The following is a 7500-nucleotide window of genomic DNA, read 5'->3' on the forward strand; positions in this document are numbered from 1 at the left end:
CCTCACTAAAGAACCACATAGGTTCAAAGGTGTAGAGGTATCGGTCAGCTCAGTCTTTGTTTATGCCATTTTCTTGCCTCTGGCTATTTTCTTAATACTTGTTTCAGTACTTCTGATTTTTCTACCTCTAAACAAGAACAATGAAGAACAGAGATTAATAGATTTGCCCCATACAGGTATTTTAATTCCATACAAAAATACTGTTCTGCTACAGTAACATTATTTCTACACTTGCTTCTACTAAAACATAATCTAAGCAGGGTTACAATTGTTAGATGCAATTTATCACTTTGATTTTCAAGCCACTGTTAATATTCTTTGAAACCTAGTTGAAGATTTCATTTCATTTCATCAACTACAGGTGGTGAAAGGAAATTATCATGTTCCTGTTTGATTCTTTTTCAAACAGGATATGAAATGAAATTGCAGTAGGATACATCAGCTTTTTATTACTTGCTTTGTCTTATTTTGAATATATATACACTCACGTGTGTGTGTGTGTGTGTGTGTGTGTGTGTGTGTGTGTGTGTGTGTGTGTGTGTATGGAAGCATGCTTGTTTATAAACTTATGTTTATTTCTGTGTGTGTGTGTGTGTGTGTGTGTGTGTGTGTGTGTGTGTGTGTGTGTGTGTGTGTGTGTGTGTGTGTGTGTGTGTGTTTGTGTATGCATGAGAAAAAACACAAGCACGTTATTTTCAAAATGTAATGCTGTCAAAGCATATCCTGTACATTAAAAACTGTTTTTATAAAGAATTTATATATGTTTTGCTAAAGTGTAATGTTATTCAATTTATGGCTGTAAACTGTCAGACATGATGCAGAAGTTACATCTCACACAAAAAGAGCACTGTTTTCGACATCAGATTTTCAGCAGCATTGTTTTTCTGTTATGGTCTATGATGTGTACAGCATTAGGCATGTAGTTTGCACCATAATAGCAAGATTTGTAGCAGATACAGAAAAACAACACAAGGTACTATTATATTCCTTAAAAATGAAGGTATCGCTTAAAAACACTGCCAGTAAGTGAGGATTTATTTAAAACAACAATAAAAGCATTTTGTGTGCAGTTACTTCAGGTTATGAGCATGGAAAATGCCTGTCCAGAGTTTCACGTCAACAGGTTGACAAATGTCTGAAATGCTGGGAATTTTGTAATGAACTGGAAAACAACTGTGGTGCCAAAGTTCTCTGCAGCAGTAATCCACAAAATGAATGAGGCTGTCATGAGGACAGATATGTCTGGGATAGAGCCCCTGAAGTAATGGGTGCTAACCCATGGACGTACTCACAAAAGGAAACAAAATCAGCATATAACACTCTACTTGACATTAGTGGTATATGGGTAAACAAGAACTTTTGAGTATTCTGGAAGTTGCAGTAGTGACGTTGGAGAATAAGTAGTCAATAAGCACGCTGACCAAACCAAATGGATCTATTTCTTTTAGCAAGAGTATGCTTGTCTGGGACGTATACTACTGTCACATTGTCGCTGAGGTGAAATAAACAGCAAAATGTCTTGGGAATATTATGTGTGTAATCCCTTAAGGGTGTAGAAAAATTCTCAAGACTGCTGATATAGCCCTGGATTCTCCTCAGTAAGTGAAAATACTGTGACAGTTATGAGGCTTGCCTGAGACTGCATGGAATGATGTACACTGTAGTACATAAACCATTACTATGGGCATTATGTAGCTTGACTAAGACAAAATCTCGGTGGCAGCTAACCCGTGACCCCTAGAAAGACATTACTTACTGAATATGCAAATATGTCAGTTAGCTTAAGAAATATCTATGATCTGCAGGTAATTCAAAGTGTTCAAGACCATATGATATGACCCTGTGAAAATATAACATTTTTATCGTGAAAGATTTGTCTGCAACAATCTCAGACATCTTCAATCATGTGCTTTGACCTTTCTTCTATGTACTAACTATTGCCAGTTCTTTAATGACTCAAATATGAAAAAAAAAAGCCAAGAAGCTCACTTTTTTAAAAGTCAGCAGATAGCCAAAATATAAAAATAAAAAGGAAATATTATCTCAAGGAAACCACAGAGCCCTACACTGTAATTACAACAGATTATAACAAAGTTCCACAGAAGCTCACACCTTACACAGTCCTTCAAGTAAATTAAAAACAGAAACAGGATAATGACAAACTTAAAAACTCAAATGATTAAAACAATTGATTTCTTAAAAGCAGAAAATGTCACTTGCGCTGTAATGGTCTCAGTTTTAAAATAGGGTTTAACCTGTCTGTCCATTTAGAGGAGGTTGTCTGCTCTCAAAATGTTTATCCATTTATATTCATTAGCTTTGTATAACTGAATCTAAATTTATGTGCATTATTAGTAGCTTCAATATGCCTAAATAGAGAATTGTTTGATATCTGACTCACCTAGAGAAACAGAGGGTGACTACAGCAGCCGCAACAGTTGCGAGGATGTTGTGAATGGAATGGCATTGATGGTATCTGCTCATATTGTCGTGAACAGTATAAAGGTCAGGTCATGTTATATTTACATTTACTTTAATTATATTAGGTTGATTAATAAAATTAATGTAATTCATATTTAACATGGTACAATGTTCTGTTTTTCTTTGTCTCATTAGGTTATTTTTGTCACACGTCTGTATATACTTCGTGTATGTGTGCACCATGAAAACTTTGCTGACTGTTATCTAGCAAAGTAGTTCAGTTTTTCATGATCTAACCTTATGAGTTATCTTAATTACTTAATTTTGTTAATTTAACTGGACATGGCTACAAATGAGTGCAGTTTCTATTAAAAAATCTGAGTTTTGAATCAGGTGTAGAACTACCGCAACATCAGTATGAACAAATGCAATATTTTTGGCTTAAGCAAATTTATTTCATTTATGCTATTTTTACTTATTTTAGTTTTATTTGCTACCAAGGTAAACTGCTGATTTGACTAGAACATTTTCAGGTTTATCTGATGGAGAATCGATGATTAAAAAACAATAGCAGTTCTAAAGCTTTCATCACAGAATTAAATAATTACATTTTTTATCATGGTTACAATGATGGAGAAAGTAACGCAAAATGCTGGAACAAATTGTATGGAGAAAATTAAATACTGGTCTCAAAATAGTAAAAGGACTGCAGCATTTGTAATTCTTTATAATATATTTAATTGTGTATAGCAAGTGAAGTAGTGGGTAGTAAGAGAAAGAAGAGCAGGTACAGGAGATATATTAGCATAGTAAGACATTTAATAAGAAAGGAATGCTGAGGAGAAGCAAGGTAGAAAATAGGCTTTAATTATTTTGCAAAGGACTTCAACTTTGGGAAAACTAGAGAGCCTAGTAAGGTTTGGAGAAGTAGAGTATGCCCCTTAGTTTTGGCCTGAACTTCTGAGAAGTATTTACCAAACAGTAGGGAGCCCAGCAGTGACCCTTTTGGTACCACGTTGGTGACCGATCTGCTGGATGATGTGGAGTTACCCACTTTGATAGTGTGTGATCAGTTTGTGAGCCTGTTGACAATGCATCTTACAACAAAGGGATTTACACTCAGTTTGCTAAGTTTATCACTAATGCCTGAATGTGGGATTATGTCAAAGTATTTTGCTAAGTCACAGTATGCTGTGTGCACAGATTTGTCCTAGTCAATGAACCTGTTCCCATATTCAAAGAAATACACCAGGTTTAACATGCAGGATCTGCCTTTGATGAAGCCAAATTGGGTCAGATCCAGGGTTTGAAGGTCACCTATGTCTTTATTTATGAGGTCCATGATGATACATTCCATGGCTTTACAAATGAGAGTGGTCAGACTTATAGGTCTATAATTTCCTGGTTATATTGCTAAGCCACCTTTGTGGAGAAGAATAACTGTTGCTGTTCTTCATTCCACAGGAACAAAGCCAGTGGTTAGGGTATGATTGATTAGGGTACTTAATGGTAATGCTAGTTCATGTTTTAATTTGTTTAGAAGACAGCCTGGGGTGCTGTCTGTTCCCATTAGGCTGATTTTTTTTGCATTAGACAAGGCTTTAATAACCTGGTCTTCAGATATGTGGAGGTGGGGGAGTTGAGGGTAAGGTTTGTGATAAATTTTTTGGAGAGGATAAGGGAGTGAAATTTTTGCCAAATCTGTACTCTAATGGGTGTGTTATCTCTGTAGGATCAGTAGGTGTGACACCTTTCATCACTAGTTCAGCACCTGCTTGGGTCCTACCTTTTAAGCTATGGGAATAGCCATAAAAGGCCTTATGATTATCCTTGGCTGTGACTGCTAAGTTTTTCCTCAAGTTATCCTTAGATGATTTGACATGTTGTCTTATTTGCCTGTTGAGGATGAGGAGGGTGCTTTTCCATTGTTAGGGCCTTGCCTTAATTTTCTTAGACAGCAACTTTTTGCCTCTGTTGTAAAGTTTGTTCTTGCTGGTGTCCATCAGGGAAGCTTTGTTTTACTTCATAGGTTCATAGGTTCATAGGTGTTTACTAGGCTAATGACCACAAGGGGCTTTTAGGTGTAGCCATGCATCCCGAATCTTTGACAAGTTCTAACACCCTTGAATAGTGTAAGCATGGGCCTAGGAGATGATCCATTTACAGGTTACTGTTTGCATTAGAGACATAGGTGCCAAACCAAGGATGAATTTCCATTTTGCCATCCAGTTGTCCAAGTTGCACTTGAATTGGGTTAGGGAGGAACTCTGCTTTACAATGATGGGGAGCCTGTTCCATAGATGGGGTAGTCTCTGGGATACATATGTATGTCTCCAGCAGGTCCTATATATATATCACAGGCAAAGTTTAAGTCTGTAGAATGGGTAATTCTTGTAATGTTTGTTTTGTGGATATGCAGAAGGTCCATCAGAGTGGGGTCTGACAATGCACTGTATACCAGGCATAGATCTCCCCTCAAAAGCCTGTACTTGCAGCTCTGGCTTTGATTTTCTCTGGAACAGCCAAGTCTATACACCTATACAAATGATTGTACAGGGCTTTAGTGTAAGCTTTGGTGTAATTACCACTTCTAGTTGAGGGTGAGGCTTGCAATGCATTTATACCTACCCGTAGGAGGGTATAGTTTGTTTTAGTGAAGTGGTTTAGTCTGACATCACCCTTTGTGAGTTCTGGAGTCAGTCCCAATTTGAAGGTAACTGATTTGTGGTCAGATTTAACTAATGATGGTCCGACAGTTGTGATGGTGCATCTGTTTGTCATGTTAGTGAGGACCAAATGTAGTGTGTTTGTTCCTGGTGTTGGGGTTTGAACAATTTGTTCCAGGGCATTTGAGTTAACAAAGTCAAGGAACTTTTGTGCTAGTGAGTTAGGGCTAGATTAGGTTTCCCAGTTGATGGTGGAATAACTGAAATCCCCCATGACCAGAGTGTTTGGTAGTGTTTGGATTGACTCCAGTTTGGTCAAGTAGGCCTCATTTATTCATTTATTTCATTTTACATTTGTTGACCAGGATAGTCCAACTGGATATCTGTCCATTTTCAGCAGAGGCCCAGGGAGAAAAGCTCCAGATAACACAGATAAAACATAACAGATATGAGTCAAACATATTCATAAGGCTGTCTAGTAGGTACTTACAATATACACAGTGTATAATAGTATACACAAATAACAGGTTGCAGCAAGCTATTATAAGCAAGAGATGCGTACAATATTAATTTAAATAAGGCATTGAATAAGTAGTGATTAATCAGGGTTAGTACAGGGACAAAGCCAATGCTCCTTAACATACTGTTTGAGGTCTTTTATGAAGAGACTTAAAGAAGGTTCGAGGGTAAGGTTACATGGAAGTGAATTCCAAGTTTTACCAGTGACGTTGGCAAACAGGGAGTCACCGGCTGAGTTAATGGCTTTGTGGGTTTGGACCAACAGTTTCTTGGATGATTGTAATTGCCTTGAATTACTGTATGGTTTTATGATATTTCTTTTTTTTCAAAACAAGTTTATTGTTTTAACATATAAGAGAAATATCATAACAATTTTATACAAATAATTAAAAATAGGTATTATTATAATATTCAACAAAACAACTAAAGTATTTACAAAGACATCCACTACAATCAGATCAATTAATTAAACTAAAATACTGTGCTATTGAAATTAGAATTTTTTAACAAATTTTGTAAATTATCCCATACAATAAAGTGTGATGTTTTTCTAGTTGTTCTCATTCTAATTGTGCTTATTTCCATATGACACATTATATTCATAACATTTTTAAATTCATTGAACGAAGGAGGTGTATCTGAAATCCAATTTCTAGTTATTATTTTCCTAGCCACTGCTAGGATAGACCATAACAAGGGAAGCTTAATCTTTTTAACACATTGAGGTACAGGTGTGTTGAATAATATAAGAGACTTAGAAATAATGAAATTATCTGTAACAAGAGCCTGCAAAAATTCATTAATTGACTTCCAGTATTCTTTCAACTTCATACAGTCATAAAACATATGAGCCCAGTCAGCATTAATTTCTACATTACATCTCTTACATAGATTATCTTTATTATTAATTTTATTCATCATCAAAGGTGTATAAAAAGATCTATGTAAAAATTTCCATGTATAAAGTCTCCAGACAATGGAAGATGTAGTTCTATAAGCAGATTCCAATATATATTGTTTATCTTGTTGAGTTGGTGGGTCCCCATTAATAGAGGTGAAATAATTCCAGTATGAATCTACATTGTAAAAAGTTTCTTGTCTGATAATTTTATGTATATATGAAAGTTTACCTTTATCAGAAACTTTATGCTGTAAATTTATTATCAAGTAATCAATCAGTTTTGGAATAGATTCTTTAACTGTTATAGACATTAGATCTATTCTATCAATGAGATGTTGTCTAAAGATCTGAACCTCTAACCAACAAGTTTCTCTTAGATCAAATTCTTGTTTTAAGAAATCTAGATTTTTAACTTTATTATCAGATATCAGCTGATACCAGTACTTTAGATTATTATCTATAGCTAAATGAGCTCCTTCAGAAGTAGATGACATAAGCATACCCTGAGTATAAATTATAGGAATACAATAAAATTCCATTCCCTATACTTAGGGTGCATGAATATAAAGTTACGATAACTAATAATAATATTTAATGGGTAACAGACCATATGTTTAGGTGTAATAGGTGAAGTACAAAATTCCTTTAGCAACCACAACATGGAGTTATTTATAATCATATTTTTATGTGTTAAGGAGATTTTCATGAAGTGCATACTAATTAGCTCCCAATAATCTTTCCATTTTGCGACATATGACCGATCTATTAATAAAGTAATAACTTTTATAATAGAAGAGATAATATATAAATTAAAGTCTGGAAAAGAAATACCCCCTTGAGACCAGCTATTAGTATGTTTCTTTAATGCAATCCTAGGTCTATTAGGTGCCCATAAGAAATTTAACATTAGTGTATTCAGTTTCTTGATAGTTATTTTTGTAGGTGAAAGTATTATTGATTGTATTAAGTATAAAATCTTGGGGAATATTATCA

General features: G+C 35.0%; 1 protein-coding gene across 2 annotated transcripts in view; it reads right to left on the reverse strand.

Annotated features, from left to right (window-relative positions):
- The window catches only part of LRFN2 (leucine rich repeat and fibronectin type III domain containing 2), a 4336860-nt gene that overhangs the window by 343746 nt on the left and 3985614 nt on the right, over positions 1–7500 (reverse strand). For both annotated transcript variants that reach the window (XM_044085082.1, XM_044085073.1), the window contains one exon: positions 1–127. This exon is cut by the window's left edge and continues 25 nt beyond it. The gene's annotated coding sequence lies outside the window, so the exon portion shown is untranslated. The remainder of the gene's footprint in view (positions 128–7500) is intronic.

Source organism: Protopterus annectens, chromosome 1.part1 (genome assembly GCF_019279795.1).
Source record: "Protopterus annectens isolate FY-2018-M chromosome 1.part1, PAN1.0, whole genome shotgun sequence".
In the NCBI taxonomy this organism is placed as follows: Eukaryota; Metazoa; Chordata; order Ceratodontiformes; family Protopteridae; genus Protopterus; species Protopterus annectens.